Genomic DNA, 23,701 nt, shown 5'->3' with positions numbered 1-23,701 from the left:
AACAGATAAATTGGGCGTACTGTGAGAGTATACGTCCATTTTCTTTTTTTCCAAACTGCTTTCAATGAATGTGAGGAGTAAGAATCTGAATCAAGTGGTGGAAATATTACTGACTTGCCATAAAAAGGCTTGTTTCTACTTGGAATGCAACACTCTGATACGAGAAAGAATAAGTTCACATCAAAGAATATTTAAACCGACCATATGTGCCCAGCGTGTGTGTTTGTTTTAATCTATAACCGGGTGCTATTAGCTCAAACTGTCTGAAAATATTAACTTTCTGACCTAAAATGCACCAAACATTGTTTCCCCCCCTTTCCCTTTGCAAAACTCAATCATGTTCTGCAAAGTAAAAAATAAAAGCGATTTTCCGATACAAAAAACAAAAAAAACAACAAATACTATGAATAAATATTTGAAGATATATATATAAGAATTGAAGCAGGACATGTTTTTCCAAAATAATTGGATTCACCATTAAACAACCCGAAAAGATTTGACATGTCATAAAACAAAACGACCAAATCTAATTGATAAAATTCACTGTCTGTCTGTCTCCATATTTCCAAACTCTCTTCCGAAACTAAAAGTCGCAGAGTGGCTAGGGGCCTCAAATGATTGGATTTTTTATGGACCCTTCTTTTATGGATTAAAATAGTTTTTAAGGGGTCAAAAATGGGTCAAAATTGAAAAAAATCGTTATACATTTTGTATATTCATCTTAGTTTATTTTTAATCGGTTCACATGCATGTCATGTTGTTACAATAGTAACGTCACTAGTTTTGAATGCGAGTTTTGCTTTCGGTTTTGATTCTAACTGATGGCACAAAAATACTTTTTTTTTTTTACTTTTCAAATCTCGACTCTATCTGGTCAAATTAAAATATATTTAAACCTATTTTATGCCCGGGCAAAATCCCCCCCCCCCCACCTGCTAGTTACCTATAAAAGACGAGTCTAATAGAACTTGTCACTTGTATTTTTGCATTTGATGGGTTAGAATCATTCAGTGATAGATTATTGTAGAAAATAATGTTGATGGAGAAAAGTATACTGCATAAGGAAGTTCCAGTGATAAGCATGTTGTTTCTATCTAGGAAGCCCCCACCCCCACTTTTTTTTTTTTTTTTAATTCAGTTTTATTCATGACAATAAAAACATTCATTTCTACACTTATTTTTGTAAAACAAAGATGGCAATTCATTTCATAGACTTTTGGAGAACTGAATTTACTCTATCCACTCCAAATTCTTGCTATCTCATTAGCACCTGCTCCTTCCTGTGCTCCAATGGTATCACCAAGATAACTAAATTGCCCAATAACTTTGCCCAAAATTGCCCAATAACTTTGAAATTTATCTATATATCTATAAAAGTGAACGTGAGTGTGTGTCTGTGTACATTTCCCTATGCCATAACTCTGTCAATTTTTAGTCTACAGACTCGAAATTTGATATACACGGTACTGAGATTTGGGAAAATCGATGTGATTGGTTTTCGGACAGAAATTTCGCTGTTAAGGGGTCAAAATTCAACGATTTGACCTTTGAGAACTTCTCCGACAATTTTGGTTCTAAACACTTGAAATTTTAGATATAGGTTCCTTGGACATGGATCTAACTTAATAACTTGATTTGAGCCCAAAACAATAAATTTTAAAAGGTCATAATAGAGGGCAAATTTTAAAAAATTAACCCCTTTTTTTTGCTCAGCATACACCTCCAAACACCCGAGCAACGCCGGGCTGAAATGCTAGTATATTAGAAAAAAAAAAAAAAATTCCAGAGTTCAACAAGTACTTGAAAAAGGTCGGAAGTTACATCAACCAAATTGTAAGAATAATATCCAACTAACAGGACCCGTGGAAATTCCACGGTAGTTAAAATCTTTTAAAACACATAAGAAATTCCTTATTGTTATATTACAAAAATGAACGTATGGAAGCAAGTAGAACAAAGAACTTTAGTTTAAACTTTTATTGAAGGTCAATGGGATCGTAACTGATGCTGTTGATATTGTCAGGAAATGCTGGTGATGATTGAGGCGGTGACAGGGACATCGATCAGCTGCTTGGAGTGAGAATAGTGGTCAGTCAGCAGGTTCTTGGGAGTCAGACTGTGAATTTAAAAAAACTGTGACATTGTTGACATCGATTTTGTGAAAGTTCTGATGACCCCAAGTTGTTTAATATTTCAGGACATTTTGGATTACACATGTGAGTAATGAATAGGTCACAGAAAACTGCCATTGCATCTTGATGAAGCTGTTGTAGATTCCTAGGACTTCCTGTAAATGTAGATGGTAGAATACCTGGTACACCAGAATAACCTTCATTCCTTGCTAAATGATCCATTAAGCCAGCATATTGAGCAGCTCTTGACTTTGATAGCTTTTAATGAAGTTAAATAAGCAACCGTCAACTTTTACATATGCAATAGACTTTTCTATTTATTTTGAATTTTAATCAATGAAGATTTGGAAATTCACATATTTTTTAAGTCGAATTATTGATATAGATTTCAATTAAATAAAATATACTGTAAATCTTTTAATAAGGAATAAATATTTATTTAAACCATAATTATTGAAACAAAGTATTTTACTGCATAAAAAAAAACGGTTATGGGGAGAAGGGTTAACTATTTTGAACCTTCACCTAAATAGCGATTTAATGAAAAAAAAATTAATGGTCTTGTATCTTTTTTTAATAATTTGTTTTAAAATAAGGGGAAAAAAAATCTTTGATACCGCTATTGTAAGAATCATGCTGAAAGCCATTCTTAATATGGGGAGGGGGGTTAACTATTCTGAAACTTCACCTAACAATGTAATAAAAATAATGGAAAATTTCTTTAGTTAAATAAAATATACTGAAAATCTTTAAATAAGAAATACATATTTCTTTAAATAAATTAAATCGTAAGTAATGAAACAAAGTGTTTTATTTCATATTAAAAAAAAATTGTTGTGTCTATTTTTTATAGTATTTAAATATGTATGCCCTGTCGGTGGGCATTATATGATGAATGCCTGTAAAAGAAGCAAAATAAAATGAACAAAACATAAGTAATAACTATGTAAACAACGTGAAAATGTATAAATGTTACAAAATTACTTGATTCGGCATTAAATAACACGAAAAAGGAATGATATGCCGTAAAGCAAAACAAAACAACAAGACGTAAAATATGTTTTGACTCTGTGTTACTCAGTGTATTTGCGAATGGTGACTTTAGTGATTTATTTAATAAAGTCATTCTTGACTTTTGTAACATGTATTTCTAAACATATTTTTTGTTATGTAAGGCTCACTCAAAAGTAAATAAAAAAAAAAGATAAAGTAGCACAGAAAAAAAAAAACGAACTCGTAACGTTAAATGTAAAAAATATATTTATCTCTATATAAATAAAATGAACTCATTTTTTCCCGTCTGATTTTGATCTTAATAGGATTAAAAATCAAGATATTTCATGCAAATATAATATGCACAAACGGCAGAACAATATCTGAGGTGTGTTATAGGCTTATTATTTCTCAAATTCCTCGATAATCTTAGATTTCTATACTTTTTCTGCTGAGAAGTCACGGCCAAAATCGGTTAAGATCAATGGAAGTGATAAAATATTTTCTCTCTTATAAATTCCTCCTCCCCCTGCCACCACTTAACACCGTTTGGGGATCGTTCACAAGGAACAGTTGAGAAGAGAACACCGGTTTGACTTCGTAGTTCTTTCATGTGAAGTTATTTAAAATCACTAAACTAAGCTGCAGTGCTCTGTGGCGTAGTCGTTAGCGTGCTGGACAATTCACATATTTTCACGTTCGCGCCGACCTACCGTAGTCGTTTTTTTTTTTTTTGTTTTTTTTTTTTCTTTCCTAAACAACTGGAATGGACTTTTCTTGGTGGCCGAACTGTTAACGTTGCAGATTTTTTTTTTTTTTTTTTTTTTTTCACACTTTATTTTCCTACTTTTACCCATGACTCCGGGTTTGATCCTTCCTACTTACCTACCATAACATTTTTTAAAACTCCCCCCCCCCGTCCCGGAAACAAACACTCGGGCAACGCCGGGTACCACCGCTAGTTACTGAATAAAATAGAATAAGCGTTCCATATTACACTACAATAATAAACAGAAGACATCGTTAAAAATGTAAGTAAAATACTATACTATTTAAACTGTGGAACGATACCTTCTATGCATAATTGTCTTTAAAATAATCCGGAACCATAAATAGACAGTTCACATATATATATATATATATATATATATATATATATATATATATATTTATTTATTTTTTTGTTTTTGTTGTTCGGGAAGTTTTGGAAAATAAAAGGGGTTAATGATTTTTTAACTAATAAAGAGTGAACAATAAAGGGAGATAATTCACATTAATTAATGTTTGCGATGATGACGTGACACCGTACGGACAAGCATATTAATATATAGATACTTGTCCAAATAATGGAAGCCATCAATCTTCATTTAAATAATTCCGAAATATAATAAAGATAATATAAAAGTGAATAGACTTTTTTTTGAGTTACACAAAGCAAGTGTTTTAAGATTTCAATAAAATCTAAGAATTAATAATGGTAGTTATGAATTCACGGATCACAGGTACGTCTAGTAATTTATTTTTTCTTTTATATTGAAATGGCAAACTTTAAATTAAAATGAATTCCAGAAAAAAATATTTTTTATTATACAAATATGTGGGTTATTCCAAATTAATTTTTAGTAGCTCACGTGTATATGGTGTAATCTAAAGGTTCGATTTTTCACAAACTTTATGCATTAAATTAGGCTGTATTTCGGCAATAACGTGTTTAATGTTGTCTTCCAAGTGGTCTATTATGCATTGTTTATCAATTTAGACATGGGACTTACATATCCTCAAAAAAAAAAAAAAAAAAAATTTAATGGGGTTAAATCACATGAACAAAATGGCCAGCTAATAGGTCCATTTTGTGAAATTATTTGTTTATTAAATATTTCTCGGTAAATTGATCATATCATTTTCAATTTTCACACCCTGCTCGGGTGACAGTCTCTTCATGATGAATTGTTAAATCAAGCTAAACTCAAAATAATCGATAGTTGCCAAATCTGCAATTAAAGAAGATAGAATTTTCAATTTAAAGTTTGCCGCCTCTAAAGAAACATAATTTGTTTGTGGAATAAAATTTCTTGGGTCAGACCTTTTTAAAATTTCAGAAGTCAAGTGTTTGGACTACTAATCCCATAATTTTTGTTATCCTTTCTGATGGATTATTTTATAAGAATGTGTGATTATTAAGGCTATGACAACAGCATATTCTTTTCATTGTTTCGACTTCCGAGTGTGTATCTGTTAATATCTTATATTCTTTTATATAGAGTGATGTGATTCTTTGTTGATTAACTGTGTCGGATATATACTTGAGTCAAAACAATGAAAAGAATATTCTGTTGTCATAGACCTAGTGATTATATATTAAAGTTTGTATTATTTGGATTCCTCGGACTACTTTTCTCATTTTGAATATCATTTACACAATCTTTTGATCGATAACACCTCCGACCTTCAGGTGTATCATCCTGTCAAACTCAGGGAATCTTTCTGTCAATCTCTGAGAATCTGCATGGAATGTCAAACGGAACCCGTTATTTCATCTATGGGGATAGCATGCTCTCATTTTGTCAGCCATGATTGGGTAGAAGTCATAAGTAACTTGCAATTGTATTTTTGGGTCTCTTGTACTGAGGATTGAACTTTCAGTCTCCAGGAATGTAACATTTTAAAATTGAATTTCATCAAGTACTCTATCCACTATGCTATGGGTCCTTGTGGACAATTCTAGTATGAATAATCATGATCATATGAAAGACCTTTACCCAACCAGATCAAAGTATGTCCAATGAACGAAATCCTTTTAGCTAAGAGCCCCAAAAGCCAATTTTGCTTAGAGACACAAGGTTACAACTGACCTGCTAGCACCAGAAAACCAAACCGGAATATATGCACTTTCGACCGGAAATCCTAGACATTTAATCTTGATCAATCCAGACATCCACTAGAGATAACGCCTGGACAGTGTCCACTCAAAACCGCTTTACTGCAGACAATCTAAGAACATTACTTTTCTCAGGTAGATTACTCTCAGCAACCAATGTTTAATGAAGTACTTGTTTTATTTCAAACAAGAACAACTTCTGGGTGTTCAAACTTGAAATTAGAGATATTTTCAATTTTTTTTCTGTGTTCACCTTCCAACCTCTTCTCTCTGTTGGTTGAACATCACTTCGAGCAAATCATATACCACCTAGTGTATGTATAAAAACCCATAGCTAGGAGGAGGGGTAGACAAATTGATGTTTTTATTACTGATGTAGTGTCTGTTTGTGCTGTGCATCTTATGTCATACTCTGCCTGGTTGGTTCCTCCACCATATGTCGCCTTTATTTTCTCACACTCTCCTTTCACCTTATTGAATCTTCTACTTTGTTGCATCTTTCACTTTGCCAAAACCTCCTTCTCGTGTCCTCTTATTGGTTTATCCACCTTATTGCATCTGTCAAGTCAAATCCTCTGTCTTATCATTCTCTATAGAGTTGGTATAAATATTATTTATATATCTTGACCTGAGTGGAATGAATATCAGAACTTTATTTTTCTTCTTAAAAAATGTTTTGCTACTCAAAACTTTGCCAATCAGAATAGGCGAAACAACATAAAGTATCCCCAAGGCATCAACTTGTCATCCAAATATCAAAGACTCTCCTTTTTTTTCTTATGATGATAATAGTCGAGAACAGTCGGAGAGGGGGGTAGAGAGGAGACTGATAGATGAAAAGAATACGTTTTCAAAATGACAATGGTTCATCTGATTCATGGTTAAGCATGACGATCGAAAGGTCAGCGGTTCTCTTGAGTTGACAATGCAATATGCATGATTTATACTGATCAAAACAATATAGGAAGGAAAGGTCAATTCAGGAATGACCTTATCAGAATTAATTTTTTTATATTGATTGTATGGATAGCCTGTAGGAGTGCAGAATAGTCTTTAATCTGATAGATCTCTGATTTTCTGCCAAGTTCCAGCCACTGTCCTATCGCCACAATGTTGCATCCTTGTGCTTGTTTTACAATTACTTTCATAGAATGTGTTCTAACAAAATTACTGCTCTTGTACCTCAATATAAATGCCCTGACCAACATTATTAGCAGCAAAATCCCACCCCTTTAGCTGCAGCTCTTATCTAATTGACACAATGTTATATCTGTGTGCTTCTTTTATAAGTTCTCCCACGGAATGTGCTTCAAACTTACTGCAAGTATCTCCTCAATGTAAATCTGCCTGACAAACGCAAAGTCCTTACTATTTTTTGAAAATAGGTTGAGGTTGCTCCAGTTCTCTCCAAACTTTACAATAAATGCATTAATGAATCTTGCTTTCCCGACTGCTGGAAAACCACTTCTGTGGTAACAGTCTTCAAGAATTCTGGTGAAAGAACTGACCCACTAAATTATCGCTCCATTAGCCTCCTCCCGCTTTTCGCCAAAATATTTGAGTCCTTAGTTAATCAAGCCCTAGTCCAACACGTAACAGCTGCTAAACTCCTGAATGACAAACAATATGGATTCAGGCAAGCCTGTTCAACAGCAGATATCTTAACTATAGTCTCTGAATGTATATACCGTTCACTGGACAAAACAGGGGAGGGTAGAGAAGTAGCCCTTAATATATGTAAGGCTTTTGACAGGGTATGGCACAATGGGCTTCTAAGGAAAATTAGATCATATGGTATCACTGGAAGAATACATAATGTAATTAAATCCTTAAGAGAAAAATCCAAGTTGTCCTCTACGGTCGTACATCTAAGCAATATAAATGCAGGAGTACCTCAGAGGTCTATCCTTGGACCTTTATTATTCCTGATATTCATAAATGACCTCACTGATAAAATTGTTTCAGAGATTGGTATATTTGCTGATGACACCACTCTCTATGACAGGCATGAGGGGAAAACAAATGAACACATATCTTAGGAAATGGCAGAAACACTAGAGGATGACCTCCAATCTGTATTGGAATGGGGACAAAAATGGATGGTCACATTTCATGCTGCCAAGACTAAGCTTGTTTCCTTCAATGACTACAAAAAACCTTCTCTACCACCAATAGCAATGGCCAAGAACACATTGCCTGAAAGTACTGCTTTTAAACTCCTCTGCCTAATGTTTATAGGGAACATGAACTGGAATATATACGTTGAGAGCATTGCCAAGGCTGCTGCAAAGAAGGTGAGCTCTCTCTACCGTGCTAGAAAATTACTTACACCTGAAAGTATCCTGTAACTCTATAAGGCCACCATTCGCCTATGTATGGAGTACTGTTGTCACATTTGGGCTGGTGCATCTGCTGCTTGTCTCTCACTCCTGGACAGGGTTCAAAAGAGTCGCCAGCCTGATAGGTTCTGAACTGTCATCTAGGCTTCAGCCTCTGTCCCATCGATGAAATGTTGTATCCCTCTGCCTGTTCTACAAATACTTTAATGGTGAATGCTCTGACGAACTGCAAGAACTTGTACCTCGTCGATGTGACTACCCCGACAAACCCGACAAGCAACTAAGTTCCACCCCTTTACAGTAGAGATCCCTTGGTGTAAGAAAGCCTTTTACTCCAATAGTTTCTTCCCCAGAACTGCAAGTCTTTGGAACTCCCTTCCGGGATTCTGCTTTCCCAACTGTACTGATATGTAGAGGTTCAAGTGTAATGTGAACAAACATCTTCCTACTCCTCTCCCTTCATGATGCCCTCGCAAATTATGTCCCGATAGTACCCCCCCTACTTCAAAGTGGCACTGTGCCTTGTTTGGGGTGAAAGTGAATTAAAAAAAAAAAAAAAAAAAGATTGTTTGCTATCGATCTAGCATATGGATCAGTGCAGTTCTAGGAAGTTCAGTTGTATTGCGTTCACAAAACAGAAATTTGCAGCATGAAATGCTTTCTGGCATGAAGAAAAATAACTTCATTTGTCTGATCAAAAACCGTGCTCATAAGACATCCAATTTTGTTCATTCCATTCATCGTTTTTGATTACCTTGTAATATTCTACATCATTCTCCCCTTATCCCCTAATGGCTTTTAGTCTTGATAAGTGGTGAATCATTAGGTAAACAAAGTCATCTATAATATAAATTTCACCTGTATGTTTAAATGTATGTATGTATGTATGTATGTATGTCTAAAACTTTCGACAGAGGCGACAGATTTTCACGAGATCGGTATCATTTTGAAGCTCGACCCTTTGGGCGAAAAATATGGAAAATTGGCCAAAAAATTCCTTCATTCTCAACTGGGCACTTTTCTACAGGGAGGGGTCACTTTTTTTTTTTTTTGCCGGTATTTTTGAAAGTCATCCTCTCTTTTCGATTGTCTAGCCTTAATTTAAACCTTCGCTACTTCCAATTTGGTGATAGACAACAGCAAACATGTCAGGGTTTTTTTTTTGTTTTTTTTTTCCATGTTCTTTTCCTCTTTTGCGATATCCATAGGGAACGAGCTCAGACACACGCAGAGCCTTTTATTTATATATATATATATATATATATATATATATATATATATATATATAATATATATATATATTCTTTTGATGCCTCTTGAGTTGTTTCCCCTTGAAATTATTTTTTTACGCGCATGGTGATATATTTTATAAAATTTTCTGACAATCAGAAGAATTATAAAATAATGCATGAAGAGAATAACTATTAGTAACAAACGTAGGCCATTTCTGAATAAAATCGCCCCCCCTCCCCCCCCAAAAAGATAAAAACAAAAATAAGATAAATTTTACATATCCTGATGTGGCTAACAAAAATAATATTGGATTTTATTTATTGATTTATTTATACTAGTGAGACCTGTGGAAATTCCACAGCGGCATCTTTCATATGTCCTGATCGAGAACCTTCCTAGGTATATTATTACTGGGCATTCTATGGACGTCCAGTGTGAATGCAGACTTTGATGTTATTGTAGCCCTTATTGTTTAAACTGTAATAATATTTATCGAAGTAATCTGGTTAATATAGTGTCATAGAAGTATGTGACATATTTCCATTATATGGACACCCTGTGCGAACTGAAACCCCCATGAGATAACATCTTTAGAAAGAACAGATACTACCTTTGGATCCTAACCAGAAGACCAAGTAGGTATATTTTAGTTTCACGTATGCCTCAAGTGCCATCCAATTTTTTGCATTGCATTGCATTTTCGGTGATTGGGAGATCCTATTTATTAAAAAAGAGCATTAAATGAGCATCTCTATATATTAATGTAATGTCCCTAGTATGTTATCATCTTCTATTCTCCTTTTTAATAAATAGATTTTCCTAATCGAATAGGCCCTGTCGGTGGGGCATTAGAATACGCCGACTGCCCCCCCCCCCTGCAGAAGGTAAAAGTCCCTCAATGGGGGTCCTGGATATGACCTTAAACTATATCCAGTGGTGAGGCCCCAGCTTGTGGGCTTTGGGGAGTGTGGAGCCACCCTTTAATTACCATTGCTCCCAGGTCCACTCTGACCCGGAGTGATAGTACCTGTTAGGGTCCCAACTATGGGTTAAATAGAAACCGATGTGAAAACAACAAATATATTCTATTATAAAATTTTTCTTCAAAATCTTTGGATTCAGCATTAAATAACCCGAAAAGGGTTGATATGCTGTAAAACAAAAACAACCAACTAACCTAATCGAATAATTTATAATCTGGAAATCGTAACAAATGTACATAGTACATTAAAGGTATTACGGTATTAATATGTAGATTTTTGGGGAGGGGGGTGACATTTGAAAATCCTCATTTTTAAGAATTTAGCATATGTCTATTTTCCAGTAATTTTGTTGTGGCATTACAAACTTCATTTGTTGAGAATGTGTCCTATACAGATATGTTTTGCTTTGTGTTTTATTTTTATGTTTTGGTGTAGTGGTGGTGGGGGGGGGCATAGTTTGTGTACGTGAGGTCATTTGTTTCATTAAGAAAAAAAAGCATCCTCTAAAAAAAACTTGCTGACATTTTTTAATGGACATGGTTTTCCCAGAGTTTTATCTTGGAAAAGAGCCAACATTACACATCTCTTAACATTTATGCCAAAACTTGAGATTATATATATATCTATCTATATATATATATATATATATATATATACACACCCGTACACTTGTGAGCAAAAAAAAATGGGCCAAACAAATTTTATAAATTTTATTGCACTAAAACCTATATTGAACAAGGAAACTTAAAGGAGGCTAATACAACAGAACGATACATTTACTTAAATAAATGCTTAGGATGGAATCGCATTCCCTTTTGATTTCTTTATAAGATCAATCCTTTTAGACAGGCTCTCAACCAAAGTGGAACACTGTGAAGAGATGCTATTCCATTCACATTGCACAGCCTCATAAGTTTGTCATTGGCCGGAAGAACTTGGGAGAACAATGCACGAGATATTATGGACCAAATATTCTTGATTGGGTTTAAATCGGGGTTGATCTGACCAAAATATCACATCAATTGAATTATTAGAAAAACATTTTTTGTGAGTTTAGCAGTGTGTGCAGGGGCATTATCATGTTAAAAAATAATGTTCTGGGATATCCCCAGCTTCTGTATACTTAGTAACAGTCCTGTTTCTAACATGGAAATGTGTTCATTTGCATTGATTGACTTCTCACATCTAATAAGTTCCCCAACTCCTGCTGCAGTAAAAGTTCCTCATACCATTATCCCTTCATTCCGGTGTTTAACTGTCGTTTTTATGCAACTTGGCGAAAATCCTTCTCCAGTTCTTCGATTGCACCATTCAGGAACATCACTAACAAGACAAAATCTTGATTCTATCCAACCGGAAAACATTCCTGAACCAGTCTGTATTTTTCTTGCCATAGCACGAGAAAAATCTCTTTCTATCATTGATGTGCTTCTTAGATAAAAATGGATTCTTTGCACGCCTTTTAGGGGAAAATCCCATTTCATTCATTCATCTAGATATTGTATATCAAAAAAGAGAATTTCCAGCCCCTGTTTTTAATTCTTTGCTATGGTCAACATAAGTTTTCTTTCAATCCTTCAAAACAGTTGATTTAAGCCTATGGTCGTCCTTCCAAGTGGATGCTCTAGGGCGACCAAATCCAGATTTCCCTTTTACCAAGCGTTCGACTTCGAACCTTTCACCATTTCACTTCACTACAGAAAGAGATGTGTTCACATTTTCTTTTTTTAAAATATAAAAAATCTGCTTGTAAGTCATTTTGGACTGCCTTAATCCTACAATATTTGTTTTTTTTATATCCTCGCCAAGATGCGGCCTTACCATTTTTAGGATTAATTTTTTCACTCATTATTATATGCTATAAAACTAGTGATCTACAAAATAGAAATTTTCAGTTAAAATCAACAAAAATTCACAGAAAAATATTGAAAAATCGATTTCTTCCTTCTTTCACTCTTGGCCCATTTTTTTTTTTTTTTTTTTTTTGCTCATGGGTGTACACACACACGAACACACACTCTATCTATATATATATATATATATATGAAACAAGTGTTAGTACAGTGAAATGATAAAGAAATGGAAAAGTGATTATTCATAGCTAAAAATAATCTAAGAAAAACATTTTTAGCTGCAAAGATTTATCTTACATTATTTTATTCAGAATGTAAAAATTTTCCTTGTAACAATTTTCCAAAACGGAATAATTTTTTTTCTTCAACCTAAAAATATTGCTATAATATACGAGAAGAAAAGACAGAATGGTTACGCAGAATTAATATTGATATGTTGAATGGGTTTAAAATTCTAAATTCTGATATTTTTACAGATTATATAATGAGAATTAAAAAAAAAAAAGACAGTTTTATAGTAATACTTCATAATCTATAGTTAGAGAAAGAGGGAATAATTTTGGATTTTGTTTCTTCATATTTTACTGACTAAACTCCTTTTTTCTTGATTGAAATAATTTACAACGGTAACCCAATTGCACACATTTTTAGTCGTGTGCAAGCGACTCTATAAGTCACTCCGTCTATCGGTCTGTCCGTAACACTTTTGTGCTTGGCCTTTTTGGTTAAGATCAAAGGTCTGTTGTTAATAGATTCTGTTCTTAGCTTTTTTAAGCTTTTCTTGGCCTTTTGGCCAAGATCAAAGTGTATCTGTTCCGGCAGATACTGCAAGCAAAGACCCTATGTGGGGGGAAACTCCCCATATAAGACCTTGGTCAATGTAGGGGAAACCCTTCATACCAATTGTCACTATCCAGCTCCCCTACTCCCCGGGAAGCTGGTCCCCATTTCCCCTTCACTCCTCACATTAAAAATCGGCCTTGTACCTAATTTGCTCGGTGGGGGAGCAAATAAATACTATTTTCTTGGCCTTTTGGCCAAGATCAAAGTGTAGTATCTTTTCTTACTACATGCTGTACTTATGTTTGTAACTTTGATATAAAGTGGGGGATCACTTTTCTGTATTAATTTAATGTAAAATGATCACCCACTTTACAACCAGTCAGTCTCAAAGCCATTCAAGTCATTCTCCAGATCATTCAAGTTGTTTTTGAAAGATTCCAATTATTTTTTAGGCATTCAAGCCATTCTTAAGGTCATTCAATTCATCCTTAAGTTCATTAAAGTCATTTTAAGTCATTTACTTTTTATTTAATTCATTTCAGCCCATTTTTCGGTCATTTTAGTTTATCTTTAAGAATTTCATGTCAATCCTACATTCACGCATTCATTCATTACACGAGAGCACGCGACTAATGGCTATCGGCTTTGTTTTTCTACTAATGTTATCCAGACATTGTTTTGTTGTATCACAGTTCAGTGTGGCTAGACCAGCACTCATCCCAAGTTCGGTATAGAACCAACAACTTATTGACTCGATAGTCAGTAACTTTAACCATTGGGACAGACACTGCTAGTAATATCTAACAATGCTTTATAAAAACATTGACTGCTCTAGATACTTATTTATTTACAGAGAATTTTGCATTATGTTAAAGTAGAAGCAGGTGATACCACTATCAAGAGTGTTTAATCCTGGAAAGGGGTGGGAGTAATATATGTATGTGTATCGGGGAGGGGATTTCCTTTTACTTCAGACGACTGTTGAACGGCCATCGACGGCAAAGATGGAGATGGGGTATAGGAAATATTTTTTAGCGTTGTCATTTCGAACACCCATAAATAAATGATTTTTACTATTGTTGGAATCTCCAACTTTGATTGCGCAAAAAAACCCCCAAAAAAACAAACGATCCTATGCACAAGGACATGCATTATCTGCACTGTCCATTCGTACATCTCTAGGAGAAACCATCCTTTACACACGATCTTTTTTTAAGCAAACATTTGTTTACAATTGTTGCACCTCAATTTTTGGGACAGCAATTTCTTCTCCTGGCAATATGACATTGTCTGCATCGGTGTTTTCATTTCTTTTACTAACATGCATAGATTTATTTCCTTGCCTGTCATTTTTGTTTGGTGAGTTTGAAAATATTTGTTTGTCAGCTTTTTTTTAGGGGGAGGGGTAGTCGCTTTCTTCCAATTCGAATGCTGTCTGCTTCCATTTAGATAGCGCTTTTTCATTGGCTAATCACTCACAGAAATTAAATTACAAAAAAAATAAATAAATAATCAGAAAATAAAGTCACACCCCCTTAAAATTATCTTAAAAATTACCAAAAACATAACAGAAAAAAAAAAAAATTAAATAAATAAAATAAAAAGTCGAGTTAGCGTTTCAACATTTGAACAACGCTCGACTGCCATCGATGATTGCCGGTTTCGCCCGATCCATGTCTGACGGGAATTCACGAGAATTCTGGTCAAATTATGCAAGAGTACTTTCTTTTTTACTTTGAAAATCATGATTATATATTAAGTACAGTGTCATATGAAATAATCGGTAGATAATTAGCTATTATATACACGAAATCTGAATAAATCTAAATATATTTAAGCGTATTTTATACCCTGGTAGATGGGGTGGATTTGAGACTATTTTTAATTGTAAAAGTTTCATCATCCCAAATTCACCTTTCAATTTAGTACCGTGCTACTATCAGAACAGCACCTGACCTTGTTTAACTTTGCACTAGTTGCCATCAGTTTAAGGGAGAAAGATCCTTCTAGACTCAGACTATTATTTTTGCTTACTTTTTTTTTTAGTACCCCCCCCCCTTACATGCACACGTGCTTACTTTTGAATTTTGTTTTCGAGGGGAGACGTGGTAAATAGTAATTTTATTTTATTTATTTATTTTTTTTCGATGACGTTCCTCTTGATTGCCAATCCTCTGGTCACATGGCCGCAATTCAAACCAATCGCTAATGAAGTCTCTAAAATTTAAATCTAAGTGGGCGGGAGATGTGTGTCTGTATGAGTCACATGTGTTATACGCTACACACACACACACACACATGAATAAAGTGGAACATATTGCTTTGTCAGGTGTAATACAAACTGGAAACGCCCCTCCACCACCTCCATATCTTTCTATTATTCTCCATGGGAACTTATCAAATGGCTGTAAGATAAATAGACAGTTTGTAGTGAAATCAACAATTTAGGTTTTGTACACCTGAAAGGTTGAGAATTTTGATGTTTTCGTTTCAACAATCGCGCCAATTTTTACATCTATTTTCACTTTGTGATGCATTTGATTAATATAAAGCCAGGACTTTTGATGATGCAATTAGTCCAAGTTAGGTAAGTTATTACTTGGAGAACAATTTAAGATGAAATCATTGAAATAGTTTCTCTCTCTCTCTCTCTCTCTCTCTCTTACTCACACACTGTGTGTGTGTGTTATAGTGCGTGTGTGTACCTTGTTTCCAAGCAAGCTTGTGGAACGCTCTTCTTGTTAACTTTCCCCCTCCTTTTAACGTTCGTCTTTTCAAGACTATGGTCAATAGGCATCTCGTCTTTGTAATAATCATCCCCCATTTATTACCTCGTTACATTAAATGGCTTCATGTGTTGTCTGGAGCCATTTCCATAAGTTATGTGTGTGTGTGTGTGTGTGTGTGTGTGTGTGTGTGTGTGTGTATATCTATCTATACTCCTATAATTTTTTTTTGTATTAATATTCATATTAAATCCCTCTTTTTTTTCTTCTATTTATTTAAAAAAGAAAATACATCTTATATATGGGTCGTGGAATTGCATTCACTAACAAAAAGATCTAGCTAATTTGCATATTCTTTTAAACTATCATTTTAATTAATAATGCAGATATTCTACATGATTTATATTTGCGTAAAAAGTTTATAGTAAACACAAAATTTATGTATACGAATTTTTTTTTTTTTTTTTTTTTTTTTTTAATTTGTCTACCAAACTTCTATAGTTTTTGGTCTACATATATGAAACTTCATATATAAGGTATTTGAACACATGCGAAACTTTATATTTGGGTTTTACACCAGGAAAAATCTGTACAAAAGTGAAAATTAAAATGGAATTTTTCGGGTGAAGATCAAACGCCGGCATTACGAATATGCATGCATAACGTAGTAGCTATTCATGTTTTAATTCTTAGCCTTGCGACAAACATGTCTTCATAGCTTAATCATTAATGGCAGAGAAAGAAAAAAAAATCATAAGCTACATGTTTTGGTTTCAATTCTCGGTGATGGCATACGAGTCATTTTTACAAAAAAAATTTTTTTTTTTTAACTTTTTAAATCTTTACTATATGATATTTTGATCAATACAGATTTCGACCCAATATATATTGGGTCGAAATCTGTATTCATCAAAATATCATATTTAAGCGTATTTTACGACCGAGCAATGTTAGGCGCCCTGTTATATATGTGACCAAAGGGAAAACAAATTGAGGCACAGGGTGAGGGTGGGGGAGAAAAAAAATTGATCCGAATGAAACCGATAAATTTCGTGTTTTGATTTTTTTTTTTTTTTTTTTTTTTTTTTTCATATCTTTTATCTCCACGGCATTTCATTTTATTATATATTGCATATTTTATTCTCGTGTGTGTAATATATATATATATATATACATATATATATATATATATATATATATATATATATATATATATAAGGGAATCTGGAATATAATTATAATAATAAAATCAGATTTTATACTAAATGTAAGTAAATCCTATTTGTTTCTCTAAGTTTTCCTATATAAAACATACTTTAGTTCTGGGATTGAACTATGGTCGAAAAAAAATTGTCCTAATTATTCGTAATTTGTCTTGCACTTTGCTATCTGTATTTCTATCCTTATGGCTGTTGATATAGTCAGTTATAATAAAGTAGTATTACAAGTTGATTTTTTTCTTTTTAGATAATTGTTATTTTATCAACTTGCATGAAAAGAGCTATGTAAAAGATGTTCAAAACTGTTTGAATTATGCAAATACCATCAATAGTTCAGTTATGAGAATTTTAAGTGCCAAAAATTTAGGCTTTTCCCTGGACATTTTTCTTGAGAAAAAGTGGGCTGAATTACGGACCTCAACATTCTTAGAAATTCGGTAATTTCGCCACCATTTATTTATTTTTTAAGCTATTCTCATGAAACTTGGTACTCTTAAAATTGTGCTCTTTCTGATTATGCAGTCAACTCTGTATCTCTTTACCATAAGCCATGAATTATAAATTCAGATGTACAAGTTTCATTTTTTTTTTTTTTTTTTTTTTTTTAACTTGCGCATGGTATCATACAGTGGGTGTCTATTCATGAACAAAACTAAGTATTATAGAAGTATTTAAATATAGCTTTATTGAGAATAGGTATTTTCCTGCCTCCTTACCAAAGAAGAGCTTAATCTTGGGTGTAGAGATTGAATGCCTAAAGAGCATTCATGGCCGGTATTTACTATTCCCCTAAAAAAAAAAAAAAAAATGAGTAGATATGAATTAATCTCAGAAATAAATCGAAATTTTTTCATATAGATTTTAGATTTCTGTAAAAGATGGAAATTCTCATAGTCGATCAGAACTTATGCATTTTGGGATCGGTCCAATTTTCAATTTTGTGAATCCTCTCTATCTGAAAACCCAAATATATCCCTAATTTTCTAAAATGCAACCATAAATCGTACTCTACATGAATTCTCAATGTAACTTTCACAGTACCAGGATACAGGAATCCTGATAAGCAACAACTATATATTCACCAGTTGATGGTAAATTTTGTCATTTCTATCGTTTTACTGAAAATTCAGCTATGTAAACAAAGTAATTTTTTACCTTGTTTCCACCTTAACATTTAAAATGATTACTTCTATAGATTTTAGGGTATGCTGAAAACGAATATCGCATTTAAATTTTCTGTAAATAAGTAGTTTCCAGACGTTAAGCAATGTCATTTCTTATATTATCGCTGGTGGCCATCTTGGTATGTGTGAGCGCGCAAACATAACCCCGAGAAACTATGCACAAACGCATGTACTAAGATGACCACCAGCAATAACATAAATGGCATTCCTTAATATCCGGAAAGCTACTTATTTGTGGAAGATTTGAATGCGATATTCGTTTTCAGCATACCTGAAAACCTTAAAAGATAGTCATTTTAAAGAAAAATGTTAAGGTGGAAACAAGGTAAAAGTTTACAAAATGCATCACAATGAAATTCTTTTTCGAACCGCCTAATTAGCATCATTATTTACATGTCCTCAGTAAAAAAAAAAAAAAAGGTTTTACAGATGCGAAAAATAAATGGTCTTGACAATGAGTTCAAAATAAATTCAAGTTTCACGATATATTTTATTTGTTAGGTGAAAGTAGAGAATAGTTAACAAAACGTCTTTACTTTCCTATGTTAAGAATGGGTTTCTAAATAACATTTCTGCATGGTAGCATAGGTGCATAAATACCTTTTTATTTGTTTTATATATTTTTTTACCACTAAAAAACGCAATTCTACCTTAAGTACAAGTAAGAAGTTATAAATACAATGAGAAACGCATGTACTTCGTACATTTTGTTTTTTAACGCTTTTAGTACATGTGTACTAACATCGTTACAAACAATAAAATAGTATTGCTTGGAAATCAAATTCGAAAAACTTATAATTTTTTAAATTGACAAACTCAGAATAAAAATGAAACTGATTTTTCTGCTTTCGTTTTGAAAGCAGGAAAAAAAAAAGTTTCGTTAATACGTTGACTTAAACAGCTGAGCGCATAGCGAGCCGTTTTCTTTGTTAAACGAATTTGAATTTCTATAAAAGATAACATTTTAAAGAAATTTCCGCACAATTAATAATTATCAAATATTTACATATTATACATGAAAATTCTGAAACTATTATCTATATGAAAATGGATGATATATACCGATTTATCTTATCAATTTTGAAATATTCTTCATCAACTTTGCTCGGTCGTAACTTTGCTTCCTGTGGCCGTAAAAGTATAAATCAAAGTCCAGTAGAGATGGACTTCTATGCTTATATAGCCTTAAAATTTTAGCCATATCCAATCAAATTTGACCCCGCACATATGTATTCAAATGTAACGTATGAAATATAAGCATTAAAAAAAGTTTCCCTTTTTACTGTCATCATTTTTATCTTTTTTTTTTTTTTCATTTTTAACATTGAGCACATAAAAGAAAAATAAATTAACATCATTGGAATGCTTATTCTATTTTCTTTCCAGCAATGTAATTCTTTTAAAAATCGACCCACAAATAAAAAAGATGACTTTTTGAACCAGATTAGGTATGTAATATTGCCGATGTTCACGAAAATACAGCATACACTTGTAATGCTGAATAAAGTATGAAAGTAATCATAGATTTTGAAAATTCCTGCGTGTATTTAAAAATTAACTTGGTTTATGCATATTTGTGCATACATAGAAGATACGTTTTAATTGACTTACGCCGGCCAAGTTCAAATTTTTTCAATTTTAACTCGTTAGCAACTATTTTTACCAGCTAAAAAACAAATCGAAATTGTTCCACAGTTTCGAATCTCCTAATATTAAATTTCAAGTCTGTCAATCGAAAATCGACAGTAGTTTGGTAGACAGTTCTGCACACCCACACATTCAAGATCATATATGACAAAGTCTTTATTACAAATTTCAAGATGTTGTTTATCCTACTTTTTTTCAGCATATTAAAAATGTTCAATTCTTGACAGCACTTGCTTCATATTGCAGAAACAATAATATAATTATAATGCTGTTTTTTAATATTCTTCTGATGAGCCAAGCGGAAAAATAAGAACTCATTAACTTTAAAAAGAAAAGATAAAAAGAATTTGGACATGATTTCAGAAGTCTGAAAATCCGAAGAGTAGTTGCAATTGTTTTATAATATTTACGGTATCTTTGATTTTTTTTTCTTTTTCCTTTCAAAGTTTGTGCGTGTATGTATATATATATATATATATATATATACACACACACGCACACACATTTTCTAGGTATATATGTCGTATTTTTCAATTTGCATTGAAATATATACACAGCAGTATTGAATAATACACTTGATCAGGTCTACCGTGAAACTGCAGCAAAGTGGGTTTTAATTCTTAGTTATAAAACTATCTGAAAGGTTAGTTGAGCTTTTGTGTGTACGAGCCCAGCTGTCTTGGTTCAGTTCTCTTTTGATTTCAAGAATGCAATTTTCCATTGTTATATATTGTCTGTCTCGTTAGGTCTATCTTTAGGTGTATCAGAATTTTGAGGGAATTTTTCACACCCCTAACACGAAACTGAATAAAATATAAAAAATTCGTAATTTCTCTTTTAAAAGTGGGTTGTTTATTTTCTTTATGGATTATACTTCCAAAATAAACTATTAAAATTGTATAAAAAATAATAGAAATGTTATTTTTTATTTAAAAAAAAAAAAAACAGTAACGAAATCAATTGAATTTTATGAGTTAAGTATTTTTCAATTTTTAAATTTAAAAAAATCTAAAAAATTTTCTACTAATTCAATTTTTACGATATTTTAAGGGTCAATGTGAAATTTTATGCTCTTTCCAATAAACCGAATATAATGTTTTAGACAAACGTTTTTTTTTTTTAATTCACCCCCCCCCATTTTGAAATGTCTATTAAAAAGTAAATAATTAATTTACTCACCAAAGTTTTATATATAACAAATTGAAGATAAAAGATCAATAAATAATATATTCAAATTTAAAACAAGTGTTTTTTTTAGAAATTTACCTGTAAAGTCCGAAGTTTAAAACATTTTTTTTTAAACCACGTTATTTTTTTTTTTTTTTTTTTTTTTTTTAAATGAAACCTTGGTCCTTGCTCCTCTAATTGAAAAAGATTAGGATTTGAATTACATTTTTCGAGTAGTTATAAGCTTGGAAAAACAGGGGGTCGAATTATTCAATATATTTCACGCATTTGTAAGGCCAGTTTCTGACACACCGAGCCTGTCTTTACCTGTGTATATTATAACCGGGCATTACTGTTTTGATAAGGAAGATGGGGTTTTCACTTTGATGCATCTGATTAATATGAGCCAGGGTTTTTGAGGATGCAATTGATCTAAGTTAGTACGTTATTCCTGAAGAACCCAAGGGAGAGCAATTTGAGATCAAATCATTTAAAGTTTCTCAAGTACACACACGTGTGTTATATATATATATATATATATATATATATATATATATATATATATATTCCAATAGCTTCTTTCAGAGAACTGTAGGCTTGTGGGACTCTCTTCCTGCGGACCCGCCCCACTTTTTAATCTTGGTCTATTCAAGATAGTAGTATGCACGGGAACTTATTTTTTTTATATAATAAAAAATATTTAAGTAACTTGTTTAAACAAATATAAGAAATTTAAGAATCAAAAACGATATTGTTGTCTCTAAAATAAATTATTTTAAAGAAATGAATGACCAAGCTTTCAACCATATAAGGTCCTTTTCAGTTTTTTTATCATCTTTCCATCTTTGACACGCATAAAATGTGTGAAGATATAAAAAATCTCAAGGATGCAAGACTTTAAGGAAAATAATCTATTTTGAAGAATGAAAAATATCGTTTTTGGCTTTCTCAAATTTCAAACGAGGTCTCAAAAGTGCCAATATTATTTCATTATATACATCCATTCAAAAAAAAAAAAAAAAAACCCTTCCTATTTGAAACGCATTATCTCCAAACTGTTCCCTGCAGACAAAAACATGGTCGTCTCATTCCTATAATTGATGGAACTTAGTAAATTCCATTAAGCATTTTCAGTCTTCTCACAATGTTGATCATTTAGCTGACAATTATTCCATTTCATTAATCCTTATCCTCAAGTAGCTTTTTACTTTGATAAGTGGTGACCCATTGCTAACTTTTTTTAAAAAATATAATTAGATAATCATATTATTTGGATTCTTCAGAGTACTGTTCTGATCTTGAGTGTCGTTTTCACAATGTTTCAGCCCATGTAACCTCTGACTTTCTTAAAGTGTATCTTGTTGAACTTGGGAATTTGGACGGAATTTTGAATGGAAGCCTTCATTTACTTTACGGAGGTAGCATGCTCTCGTCCGTCAGCCATGACTGGATAGAAGTTCTAAGTAATTCGTAATTGTATTTTTCAGTCGTCTACACTGAGAATTGAACCTTCAACCTTCAGGACAATATCATTTTTACAATTAATCTTTCCAAGTACTCTAACCACTGTGTCACGGGTTCTTACATCGACCAAAATGTTGTGAAAAATGACACTAAAGATAAGAACAGTAGTCCTAAGAATCCAAATATGGATAACCAATCCGCAGCTGAAAAATTCAGAAACATAATTGTTTTTCAAAATTATAGAAAGCGCTAAAATTTCCTACAAAAATGTAACGTCTACAGTATTTGAAACTTAGCATCGACAGTAATAAAAATTCATCGCACAGGATGTTTTTCTTTTTATTTATTTATTTTTATTTTTTATTTATTTATTTTTCATTTTTTATTTTTCATTTGTTTATTTTATAGAAATTCCTCTTGTTTATCCAACGGTTTCGTTTTATAACTGCATTACTTTATCCCTTTCTTCCACTCGTCATTTTTGTTGAGTAAAACTGAAACAAGAGGAAACCAAAAATAATTTAATTTTTATGCAGCAAAAGAAAAATTGAATAAAATTTTTTTAAACGTAAATTGAATATCCTATTTATTTATTTTTTTTTTTTTTTGCACAAGGTGCCTGCAAAAAAAAAAAAAAAAAAAAAAAAAAGATTTCTTTGCTTTTGAATTTGCGCAAAATAAAAAGTTAATTTGAATTAGGGGTAAATAACTTGTGTAATCTCTTGTGATTTTGTATTGAATCTTTTTTTTTTTTTTTTTGAAAATGAGTACATTCATAAAGAAATCGTTAGATTAAGCCAAATACTAATCCTAAATATAAATATGCGGTTACAATACGAATATACATATTGCGTAAACTTGAAACCCTTGTATCTGTAGGCATAAAGAATGATTACTATTTAATTATCATGTCTCTTTAAGAATACTTAAGGATGAACACTGTCTGTGAAATAACTAAAAGGTAGTCAACTAGTGTTTATGCAATGTTCACGACTTCCGCTCGTTCGAACACTCTAGATTGTCTAATGTATTCGCCCGAATTCGGCGTTTAATAGTTCTTAATTCCCTTTATTCTAGTGGCAATTATTTGGTGGCCCTG

At 32.5% G+C, this 23,701-nt stretch overlaps 1 protein-coding gene and 1 pseudogene across 2 annotated transcripts in view; both read left to right on the top strand.

Annotated features, from left to right (window-relative positions):
• LOC145254851 (G-protein-signaling modulator 2-like) overlaps positions 1-23,701 on the top strand; it is a 635,388-nt gene that overhangs the window by 57,078 nt on the left and 554,609 nt on the right. The gene's annotated exons all lie outside the window — the stretch shown is intronic.
• Positions 13,429-13,567, top strand: LOC145255007 (U2 spliceosomal RNA; annotated as a pseudogene).

Source organism: Euprymna scolopes, chromosome 30 (genome assembly GCF_053919585.1).
Source record: "Euprymna scolopes isolate OS-2025 chromosome 30, ASM5391958v1, whole genome shotgun sequence".
Taxonomy (NCBI): domain Eukaryota; kingdom Metazoa; phylum Mollusca; class Cephalopoda; order Sepiida; family Sepiolidae; genus Euprymna; species Euprymna scolopes.
Note: the sequence above shows the minus strand (reverse complement) of the source record. Positions and strands in the feature narration are given on the sequence as shown.